This window comes from Cyprinus carpio, chromosome A14, assembly GCF_018340385.1.
Source record: "Cyprinus carpio isolate SPL01 chromosome A14, ASM1834038v1, whole genome shotgun sequence".
Taxonomy (NCBI): domain Eukaryota; kingdom Metazoa; phylum Chordata; class Actinopteri; order Cypriniformes; family Cyprinidae; genus Cyprinus; species Cyprinus carpio.
Window position 1 is genome coordinate 30385300 of NC_056585.1, and position 12379 is coordinate 30397678.

Below are 12379 nucleotides of genomic sequence, written 5' to 3' on the forward strand. Positions count from 1 at the left end.
CTTGTGAATTAGCAGAACTTGAACAGGATCATTATACAACACTCAACACGAATAATGCTTAATGTGACATGTCCCCAAGGCCAGATTTTTGATATTGCCTAAAATATCCAGGTTTTGGCTGTTTGCACTGTGCAGTGTCGATTGTTGAGTGACATTCTAGAGAGCAGAGCAGACGGCTTCTTATGCTTTCAAATCGCTCTCACACCCACTTTGGTGTGTTTTTTTTTCCAATGGTAAACATGATTGTTTAAAAAATACATTGAAATAATCTGGGTTGATAAGTACAACAAAAGTTTGTCTTTAACAGTTTTTTTCTTTAAACGTTTATAATGAGTTTATTGTTAAAAAAATCTATTTCCTGATTGAGAAAGAGATTTGATATTTATTCATTTATTTTTTTGATGGTATTCAACTAAATAGCAATATTTTCCACCCAATGAGCATGTATGGAAATTACTCATTCATGTAGTTTTCATTTCATGTAGATTTTATTATTATTATTATTATTATTATTATTATTATTATTATTATAAAAAATGGCTTATGTATTAGTTAGTTTTTTTTGGGCCAAAGTTGAATGTCCTAACTTTTTGTAGGACACATTTGAATATAAAGGTTTTATTCCAAGGATGTTGGTCATGCAACACTGACCTCGCCCATGTCTGCGTTCCCTGACCTATATAGCAAACAATGTCCATTTAGTCTGGCTGTCTTGTGCAGACAGACCCCTGCAACAACACAGCAGAGGGCCTCAGGGTAGGCTGATTATCCCTGTCATTCACTGCAAGATTGCTGATCAATACAACTGCGGCCACTGTTTGAATGGAAAATAGCAGAATGGGCAACAGAGCTACTCGGATGGCATAAGTGGGGGTTAGTTTTGGTTAGCAGTGTGGATTGTTTACATCATTAGTGATTGTGTACACTAAACATGAATCTGTCATGTGACATTTCATTTGATAAAAGACACAGCCCCAGGCCGAATATTTGTCTGTGTTTCACCACCTCCCTTAATCCATTGTTTGCTTTTTTTCTCCTCAGAAAGATGACAAGCATTAACACTGCAAACATCAACTTCAAATGGGATCCCAAGAGCCTGGAGACCGCACACACTGGCTGTGGAAAGACTGCTGGAGCCCTTGGTTACCCAGGTCAGGCTACTTTTCCATTTTTCATCCTCAGTTGTTGTATTAATCACCAAGGTTGCGTTTTTCCTTAAATCTTTCCTTGCACCAATTGCAGGGTCACCACTCTTGTGAACTCTAGTAACAAAAGGACCATCCAACAAGAAGAAGGGACGCTCAAAGAAGCTCATGTTTCTTGCAGCCTCCGTGGAGACAGCCACCCTGAACTTCCTGGAGAAAGGCGAGAAGATTGCTAAAGAGAGCCAGTTTTTAAAGGATGAGCTGACCGCAGCAGTGGAGGATGTCCGCAAGCAAGGTATGCAAAAATGAGAAAGTGTGGTTAACTAGGGCTGGGTTGACAATATTGATTAAGTTTGATGAACTGATATAATTCTTAAATTCCAAGAACAATCTTTTAGTCTATGCTGTTTTCTGTGTGAACAAAACTTCATATTATTACTTATTATTACTTTAATTTGCCGTCTATCCAATATTCATCTTTTTTGAAATACTACTAGTTATAGCTTGAAAATAAACATGAGTGAACATCAGAAAGTATGTTCAAATTAATGGTAAAACTTACTGAAATGTATCGTGTCTCATGTAATCTCTCAATCAGTGTTTCAGTCATGGGAAACAGCTTGTATAATAACATAAAACATAATGTTACTTTACCCTAAGAACGTCATTCAGTGTCCATAGCTCATTAATGAGCAGAGAACAAATTACTCTATAGAGGTGCATTTTACTAAATGTATGCAATATATCTAGGCCCGTATTTCTTAAAGATTCTAAGAATCCTATCAGAGAGCTCCCAATTTAGCTTAATTTCTACGTAGAAGTCTTAGCTTAAGAGCAATTCAGGACCAATCTGAGAGCAGGTCCTGAGTGAGGAAAAGGCACAAAACTTATCTGCATGCCATATTTTTTTTATGAATATAAACAAGCTGAAAACACTATAACTGAAAAACGTTGTGCTTTTTCTATAGTATTAAGCCTCAGATGTCAACTATACATCAAATTGTTTTCTTTAAAGTATAAAAAAAAAAATATGAATGGTATTATGTTATACTAAAACTTAAATGAAAATAATGGGAAAAACCCTTAAGATATCATGTAGATATCATCTTAAGCACACACAGAATAAACATAAATGGACCTTGGAACGATTAATTGCTGCTGCTTGAACGATTACGTTATTGTGGCATCCATAATTGTAATCGTGATTAGAAATTCAATTAATTGTGCAGCCCTACCTAAAACTGACATTGTTAATGTAGCTGTAGTTAATAGTGATTACTTTAATTTCTGGTGCTATGGCATTTTTAAACTGTGTTGGAGATGTTAGTGTGTCTAATAATATCGGTCACAAACATGATCCCTGCACCATCTAATGTGTGTAGTGTCTTATTAACTCACTGTCATGTATTGTGTGCACTCGTTGATCAAACAGTCCATTGGCTGGTTTGAACAGGTTTGATGACAGTACTGTAGAATCCTGTTCACAGGTGTCACGCATAGACCATAGCCTAATGATGACCCTTTCGTGCTCTTCCCAATATTTTGACAAACCATTGTATTTTAAAGACAGAATTTAAAGGAAACCGTAAGATATGCACGTTTTATTTTCAAAATGTTTTGTTGATGCGGTGAGTCAGACACTGCTTAAAAAATAAGGCCTATCTCTTTCTTTATATATATATATATATATAAATATATATATATATATAAAACAAAACATTCTAAAATATACGTTTACCTTTTAGGCAGAATTGCATAAATTTGATTTGAAAAAAAAAAATTAAATGATAATGAAACTCATGAATGAAATCCATGCAAAGTTTTATACATAAGGCCCCTGGTGTTATCTCTACGATAAGTTCAAAAGTGTCTCTGCAGCCATTGAAAACTGTTACATGAAATGGTTGAATATCCTAATTCAAGTAATGGCTTTAATTGGTGGTTTCATTTCCTGTTAATTATCTGTCTGTGCTTATTTGCATGTGCGATATATTTTTGAATTAAGAGGGCTTGGCTTGTGCTATCAGAGATGCTGCTATCGTGCATTGGAGTGTGTACTTCTCCCCAAGACTGTTGTCCCCGTATATCCCCTCACTCAATCTCATGTTGTTCGTTCTCATTACAGGACATCTCTAGTATCTCTCCCATACCTCCTTACGGAAAGAGGATGGAGAAGTCGGGTTAATAGAAGGGTTTAACCCTGTCAAATTGCACAACTCCTCATTTCTCCGTGTCTTGTTTGCCATGCATTTTTGATTAAAATCCTGCTGATATTGATATGCGATCACTGCGACACTCTAGTTAGCGCACATTTTCGATTGACTCATTTAAATAAGATGCAATTAGGGGTGGGGCGATATGACCAGAACCTTGTATCATGATATGAGTAATCTATATCACGGTAACGTATGGTAATCTATGCATAATTATTATTATCATTATTTATTTATTTATTTTCTTATTCTAGTTACAAAAGAGATTTGGTCAAGAGCAGTTAAGAGATTTTCTCTCACTGTTCTTTGATTAACACAAATGGCAGACAGGATAAATATTGGACAGCTTCCCCTTTAAAACCAAAATCCGGATCCAATATACTGTTACACATGCTCGTTTTCTTGCAACTGTCTATGTTCCCTTAAGACCTTAATGACTGTGGTTTATGAGGATACTTGCAAAGCCGGGCATTTTTGACACACATAAGTGTTTATGCAATCATTCAAAGCCAAAAAAAGAGCAAAAATGCTCACAAGCTCTATTAGCAGCTGATGCGCGGCTATGCACTCCTCTCACACAGAAACAGAGACATCGCATGCATATAGCTCTGTTGTTTGTTTCAAATCGACGGCCTAAAATCAGGTTTTGTTTTCAACTGCAGTGCTTAAAAACGCGTGCAAACATGACGTTTTTCGTGCCCACCATGCGCACAGCAACGTGATGTGAGCACGCATGCGGTTATTCACGTTTCTGCCTGCATCCTCGTGTAATGCATGTAAGACTGCCGTCATTCAAATGATGATTAGTATTGCCATAAACAATGTATTTTGTGGCACCACGAAATAAACGATAGAGCATATTATGAAACGAAAGACTTTGAATTTTGTCCATATTTATCCCCAAACATATCGCTCAGCCCTAGATGCAATAGCCTCATCATATCAGCATGAGTTTAGAGGCCTTTAGTTTATGATGTAAATTTGTATGGTATTTTTGACATTGGTTGCTAACTAATCCTAGGTATACGGCTATGCCACCTGTGCTAAGGAGGGACTGTCACATTCTGTAACGAACAGCTTGCTTTGACTTGCTGTGCTGATCCATCAGTATATTTTTATTTATGTTCGGTTGACAAGATTGAGAAAACAAGTGCAAAACAACTTGCATATCTACATAGAGTCTGCCAGTTGTCAAAGGTAATGTCGGATGTGGAGAAATGCGACACTTTACTGATGCAAGACTTCAGGCCAAGTCTGTTGGCTTCTGTTTGCTTGTGACGAAAATAACCTGTAGCCATAAATTTATCACCATACATTCACATTCGAAGTGAGTGGCTGACTTGAACTTCCTGGGTCAGAATGCCCCCTTCTTCTAGAATTATTGTGGCATTTCGCACTTCTGAGATGCGGAGTGCAGGCTCAACCGTCTTATCACTTGTTGGAATAACATCTTTGTCAGTTTTTCAGACTCGCACTCAGTGTTTTATTGGCTTAGTTTGGCCAGTAAAATCTGTCAAGTGCCAGCCCGCATGCTGCTGTGATGTCGGGGAATGTCACATTGGTTTTGCTATGCTGTCATTGGCTGTGGAATCCAGACGCTGTTGCTCGCTGGTGCCGGAGACTGTCAGTTATGCAGATTTGCTCGACCATGCGTGGTTCGACTGATAATGCCACCATTGAGTGGGGTTAAAGCTTCCCTAGATTGAAAAGAGATCTCGGTACCCAGCTGTGGCTTACCAGCTGTTCTGCAAGCTAGGCAAAATGTAATAATTTGCGTAATGCATGTTAGAAACTACCGAATCCTTGAATGATTTTCTCCCTAACAGAATTGTCTGCTGCATGTATATGTGGTGTAACATTAGCATGTCTCCTGGGTGGAAAGTGTCTTATTTTACCATAGAAACTGATTTTGATTGCTTCACACCTTTCAACTGGACGGATGAATGATGCTGGGTATGATAATGCCCTCTGCCTTCCCTCCAAGGTATCTGGATGCGTCATTGTGTCTTCTTCAGACATCCGCTTTTAACATTTCATCACAAGACTCTGTGGTCCTTTTGTGAGCGCTACCTTAGAAGTGATAGATGTGAGTTTATTATGGGTGCACCCGATCACTATCAGCCTGAGAAAATAGTCTTATTGATTGCACCCTCAGGAGGGAATGACAGTCCCAGAGTCCTTAGTTTTTTTTTGTGTGGTTTATGGTGGGGTGAATTTCTTTTTATGAAAAATAGGATGGATTAAAAAATAGGAGGTTTTAGAGATGCCATTCAGTGTGTGTGGCAACCACCGCTTGCGTAATAACCCAGAAAATCTTGTTGCTATCATTCTGCGAGACTTGCTTTCTGTTACAAGGGAACACGTTTTACTGGTTATTCCAAACATCAACAAAGGAAAGAATGAGACACCCTCCCGAGCACAAAGCTCTTAAGGCCTTTCCACTCTCAGCGTGAAAAAGCAAAATTAATATCGGAAGCAATGCCTAGGGATACATCGATCCGATACTCAGGATCAGCTCTGATACTGCCATTTTCAGCCAGATCGGGTATTGGTCAGATGAGGCCGATCCAAATCTGATATTGTGTGTATACTATTGTTATTGTTGAGCCCCATGAAAGGCACAAAAACATTATAAAGCACCAAAACTTTTTAGTGCACTATATTTCAAGTGTTCTAAAGCTGTTCCATAGTTCAATGTGAGGTACAGATTAATATTCAAGTCATTAAAATTCAAGTTCACATAAACTCTTCTTTCCGCTGCATCCGTCTGTCATCCTCCATTCAGCAATCAAACTGAATGTTGCATTCGGTTACTACAGTCAAAACAATGAAACTCTCGTCAAGAGTGCACAGTAACTGAGGTTTAAAACTGTTAAAAGAAAAGACTCAATAAGCTAACGCACAGATTTTATACACTACGTATCAATATCACTTCCCTTTGTACTGTTGATCTCCGGTTTATGAACGAATCGTTTGATTTAAGCGGTGGTTTCTTAGTGAACCTTTGAACCAGTTCACCAAATCGTACTCAATCGTTTAAAATGGTTTGCGTCTCCAGCAAGCATTAATTCACAAATTATTATTTTTTTTAACATGGTTGGCACTCCCTCTGAGTCGAAATAAACCAATATCCCAGAGTAATTAATTTACTCAAACAGTACAGTAATTGAACTGCTGTGAAGAGAGAATTGAAGATGAACACGAGCAGAGCAGAATGTGTTGTTCTAACTTTTCTATGTGGACTCTGAGGGCTGCGCAGCCTGCGCACTGTGACTCCGTGTTGTTTCAAGCGCATCATTCTGCGCACGGGATGCGCATAAGCGCTATGTGCCGCTCTATATTAGCTGCTTTAGTATTATAATAGTTTTCTGCGCAATCAATGATTATTAATAGTCTTTCTTGTTCTGTCCTACCTATCATATGTGTGTGTATGTGACAGAGAGATGAAGTAGCTCTATGGGAGGGGTAAGGTATGTATAGCCTCAGGTGGAGGATGGGTTTTTTTCATTAATGTATTTTACAACAAGTGCACCCCTGATTTTTCTAGAGTATCTTTTTTTTAGACTTATTCACTTTTATTTGTAAATAAAATATTCTTACTAGATTTTATAAAAAAAAATTTGTGCACCCCTGATTTTTCTAGAGTATCTTTTGCTGCTGAATTATCCACTAACCTAGCTTATAATAGTATTTTTGTCATAGATTGATTATATGATTGTTATTTATCAGTAAAATGAAGTTTTCTATATGTAGTAGATTGTGTTTTAACACATCAAAAGAGTGACAATCAGGCCAACACAGAGGAGTATAGAAATTTTACATCTACATGGATTTAAAAAAAAAAAAAAAAAAAAACTGCGCTGGTATCGGATTGGATAGGTATCGGTAGATACTCAGAATTTTTGGGATCAGATCGGCTCTAAAAAAAAATGGTAACGTTGCATCCATAACGATGACGTGCTGGAATAAAACAACAGATTCCTATGGATGCTTCCACATCAGTTGTGATTGTGATCGATTGTGCGCACCGGAAATGTTTTTTTTTTTTTTTTTTTGAACCAATCTGACAAATCTTTTCAGTTTTGCAAAACGAAAACGCGGGCCGTCCAATAAGATCTTAGCATTACATCACGTGCCCGGAGCAGCTTCTGTTGCACAAAAAGGCAAGAGTGGTGGCACTGTTTCGAAAACCTGTTTAAACTACTGTAACACAGAAGAAGAGTATCCCGAGAGAGAACAGAGTGGATGACGAGTTTTTGTTATCTTTGCTATCTGACAACAGATTTATTCTTGCATGTTCTTAATATAATTTCTATTAATTATCCACTGAATTATGTGAGCTGGAGTGTCAGTTTTTTCCAAGTGCGTGAGTGTTATAAGTCAGAGCGCATTCACTCTAGATCTTCCATATTAAAAGCGAGGGGAAACCTTTTTCTACATATGAAATATGAAAAAAACTAGTATACATGATTATGAAAATATATTTTCTGTATGTGTTTTGTATACAGCTCATGGTATTTTTATAACAATGAAGAATGTTTATGACAATAAGCAGTGTGGCGTTATTAAACATACAAAGAGTGCATGTCTGCCTAGTAGTGGTGCAACGGATCACAAAACTCACGGTTCGGATAATTTTAAGGATTCATAGTCACATATCGAATCATTTTTCGGATCAGCAAAAAAATTGTGAAAGCTTACTTTAAGTACTTCTATACCACAGCAAAATCTACTAGCAACTAATAAAGTTAGTAATAAAACAAGAACAGTTAAATAAGTTACAAGCATAGATGAATAAAACAAAACACCGTTACAAATAAAGTCAGTAACGGTAGCATTCAGGTGCAGAAATGTAAAGTTAAATACAGGTGTGAAGTAAAGTTAAATACAGATTAATCTTTGTTAGAGCTGTGGTGTTCTTTGATTAGCAGACAGAAACAGGTATTTATTGGCTGCTGTCTCTTTAAGAACAAATGCACAAACCTAATACTGACATGCATCTCAGCTGTTTGCTTTCACTCAAGACCTAACCAACTTTGTTTACTAGAATACTTGCCAAAACAGGTATTTTAACATAACTTTGTGTATGTGGAAGAGGAATCAGTTCGCTGTTTACACGGTGTCTCTCTCTCTCTGCGTGTGTGCGCTTCGGGTGTGTACGGCAGTGGCTGAGCGCACAGAAAACAGCACCCCGACTGCCTAGAATCAAAATCAACTATAGATCACAATCGGGAGTTATTACAAGCACTCGATGCTGGTTTAAAGTGGGGTTTAAGCAAATACATTAATTACATACATTTTCAAATGTGGCTTGATGCTAATTGTACTTCTGTTTATATTTTAAGATGTTTTCTTGTAAGCATTATAGATAGTTTGTGTTTCTGGTGTAGAACCAAACTTTATTTAGCTATATTAATTTAATGCTGTATATTGAGCAGTGGACGATGTTAAATCCATATGCGATGCATATCTGAGGAAAAATGCATTGCTGGTCGGCACCACCTAGAATTTGCAGAAGGCCATAAATAGTTTTGCGCTCTCTGTGAAAGCACTGTTCGGCAGCAATTCGCCTAGTTTTTTCGCATTGCGCTCAGTGTGGAATGGCCTTTACCCCACCACCCTCGCACTGCCCCATCAAATTTATTTTTCTCTCTTTTCATTTTCAATTTCAGTTTAGTCTAGTTATGAACTTGGCCATTACTTGCACTCTTGGCCCCTTTCATTGCAGGCTTTTTTTTATTTTTATGAATGGCTTAAGTGGGATGCGGAGATCTGCATGATTGTGTTCAGTGCATTTGCCGACGCATTTGACAAAACAACCTGAAACTGTGTCCAATGTGAGATTTGTGATCATACGGCTGCGCTTATTCATTTTCGTATTTTAAGCTGCTTTTAAAATGCTCTGCTCTGTCACATTGAAAAGATTTCAACACGAGCCAACTGGGATGTGAAGGCAAGTGATGACACCCTTTCGCTAGCACATCAGATAAGACATCAGTGTTATCCCAGGGACTCGACCTTCACTGAAAGGACTCGTTTGGTGTGCTAGCATGTTACAGAACTCTGGCTATGAGTAGACATGAATCGAGCCTTTGCTTTCACCACAATGTTTCACTGCTTCTGACTTTCCTTTCCATCTAGCATTTCACAAAATGACATCCTAATGCAATTAACCCGTCACCCCCCCCCTACCACTGGCATTTATCCTTGAACATGAACACCCGCTGCCCTGGTGATTAGCTCTATATTTCACCTAGTAGTTGTTCTTGTGTGTAGTGTCTGGCTCTGCTGCTATGACAGACTGCAGGGCGGCTGAGTCAGACCTACCGCCTGAATTCTTGGTTTAAGTTTCACAGCTCACCATGTCGCTCTTTGTTGCAGGGAATTATTGATGTTTTTCCCCTGTCATGCTCATTGTTTACTTGGGTTTGTGAGGCCGGGTTTCCACTAAAGAACCCCCTGTACGTTGTGTTCTTATGCGTTTGTTGTCTCGAAAGTGACCTTGGACAGTATTATCATTGTCAATTAACTGAAGCTGATTTTAAATCAAATACCGGAGAATAATTAGGTCCCAGTCTTTAGCATTTCAAAAGGCCTCTTTGGAAGTAATTGCATATTCAGATGTTGAATTATCTGTTATGTCGACTTCCACATTGGGAAATAATCATTTCATTGACCTTGCTACTCTTGCATCATGAAGGGTATGAAAGGACAAATGAAAACTATTAATGAGACTGTCTATGAATTGTTTCTTTTTTTTTTTTTTTTTTTAGGAGAATCCATGAAGTTGGCCTCAGGAGAGTTTGCAGAGGATCCTTGTTCTTCAGTGAAGAGATGCAACATGGTCCGTGCTGCACGTGCCCTTCTTTCTGCTGTCACTCATCTGCTTGTACTGGCGGACATGGCTGATGTTTACCAGCTTCTGCTTCAGCTCAAACTGGTGAGAGACACATTTTTACTCTTTGAAAGGTTGGTTCACCAAAAAGTGAATATTGTTATTGTTTACTCAACCTCTCTTTCACTACAGTTCAAAAGTTTCGTCAGTAAGAGTAGTATATATATTTTTTTTTAGCCAAGGATGCGTCAGATGGGTCAAAAAATACATTTGATGCTACAATAGATTATACAATAGAATAGCATTTCAAATAAATGCAGTCCTTTTTAACTTAAATGGCCTAAAGAATATATATATATATATATATAGGCCTATATATATATATATATATATATATATATAATATATATATATATAATATATTGGTTTCCACAAACAAATTAGGCAGCACAATTGTTTTTAGCATTGATAATAAGAAATGTTTCTCTGAGCAGTGAATTAGAAAGATTTCTTAAGTGAATAATATGCAAATAAAGTTTCAGTGGCTGCTAAAATTTCAGCTTTGCCATCAGAGAAATTAATTATATTTTCAAATATAAAAGTTATTTTAAATTGTAAAACTTCAGTTGACTTCAGTTTTACTGATTTTGATATAATAATTGGTGAGCATAAGAGACTTCTTTCAGAAACATTAAAAAAATCTTTCAGACCTCAAACTTTTAAACAATGTAGTTGTGTTGTTCCAGACCTGTATGGATACCCATGGAGATTAATTGAACATCAGAGATGCTGTTTTCCATAATATATGATAACCATGGGCTTTCAGTCTTAAAAGTATTATCTATAAAAGTGGTCTGAAACCATACACTAGCTTTCTCTTAATTTAAGTTACTATATTCAGCACTATTCATTTTCTCCTTTGCTGTAGCTTTCAGAAGTCTTTCATGTGCATGTTTCACTTATGAAAAATGCAAGAACCTTTGGTGTCTGTCGAGAGTAAATGATGACACAATTTTCATTTTTGAAGTGAATGATTCTTTTTATTTTTTGATTCACTTTCATTTTGATCACTCTAGACATGCCTGGAGGGGTTATATGTAAATGGGCAGAGTATGTGTCTGGCAATTTCCATTTCGTTATGGAATGACTCATCATGCCAACCAGCAGAAACTCTCTGTCAAAGTATCAGTCTGGGCTTTTTAATAGATTATGAAGGTTCATTGTTGGAACTCAAGATTTAAGCTGTAAATTAACCAAAATGTGTTGTGTGCATAACTGGTGCTACCATTAATGTATATGTATAAAAAATATATAAAAAAGGATGATAGCAAGGGCTATATTGAACCTTCATATCTTGCTGTATCACTTAGACTCAGTCCACCATTGATTTCAGATTTCTTTTCATAACCTCCTTCATTATCTCTATCCCTCGTCAGTCTCTGTATCTGAGAAAAAGCTAAAGCCGAAGGGAGTGGTGTTCATTCACATTGTTTCTAGATTATTGTGTAGAGTGATCAGATGCATTTTAAATAATTGCTAAAAGTTTCATTGGCCAAAAAATTAACTTTTCACAAAAAACCTAATTTCACTGTTTTTTTGATCCTGACACAAAATGACCAGCTAACATAAATTGACTAATCATATCAGCTGCATATATAAAGGTGTGAATGAATACTAGTCATGTAAAATCACTATCATAATAATTAGATTGTAAGAGCAGACGGATTGGAAGCACTTCCAATCATTGTGTTCTTGTTAGCAATGATTCCCTTCAAAGAAACACGTCCAGCCATCATCGCTTTGCATCAAAATGGCCTCACATGCAAGAAAATTGCTACACAGAATATTGCACCTGAAACAAATATTTACCGGATCATCAAGAACTTCAGGATGTCCCAGAGTGTCCAGCAAGCGCCATGACCGTCTCCTTCTGAGGAGTCAGCTACGGAATCGTGTCACCAGCAGTGCAGAGCTTGCTTAGGAAAGGCAGCAGGTTTCTGTGAGAGCATCTGCACGTACAGTGAGGCCAAGACTTTTGGACAACGGCCTGGTGTTAAGAAGGGCAGCAAAGAAGCCACTTCTCCCCAAGAAAAATGTCAAGGACAGACTGAAATTCTGCAGGAAGTACAAGGATTGGACAGCAGAAGACTGGTGCAAAGTTATTTTCTCTGCTGAAGCGCCCTTCT

At 37.5% G+C, this 12379-nt stretch overlaps 1 pseudogene; it reads left to right on the forward strand.

The window, feature by feature from the left end:
* The first annotated feature begins 1030 nt into the window (after window positions 1–1030).
* The window catches only part of LOC109079223, a 74500-nt pseudogene continuing 63151 nt past the window's right edge, over window positions 1031–12379 (forward strand).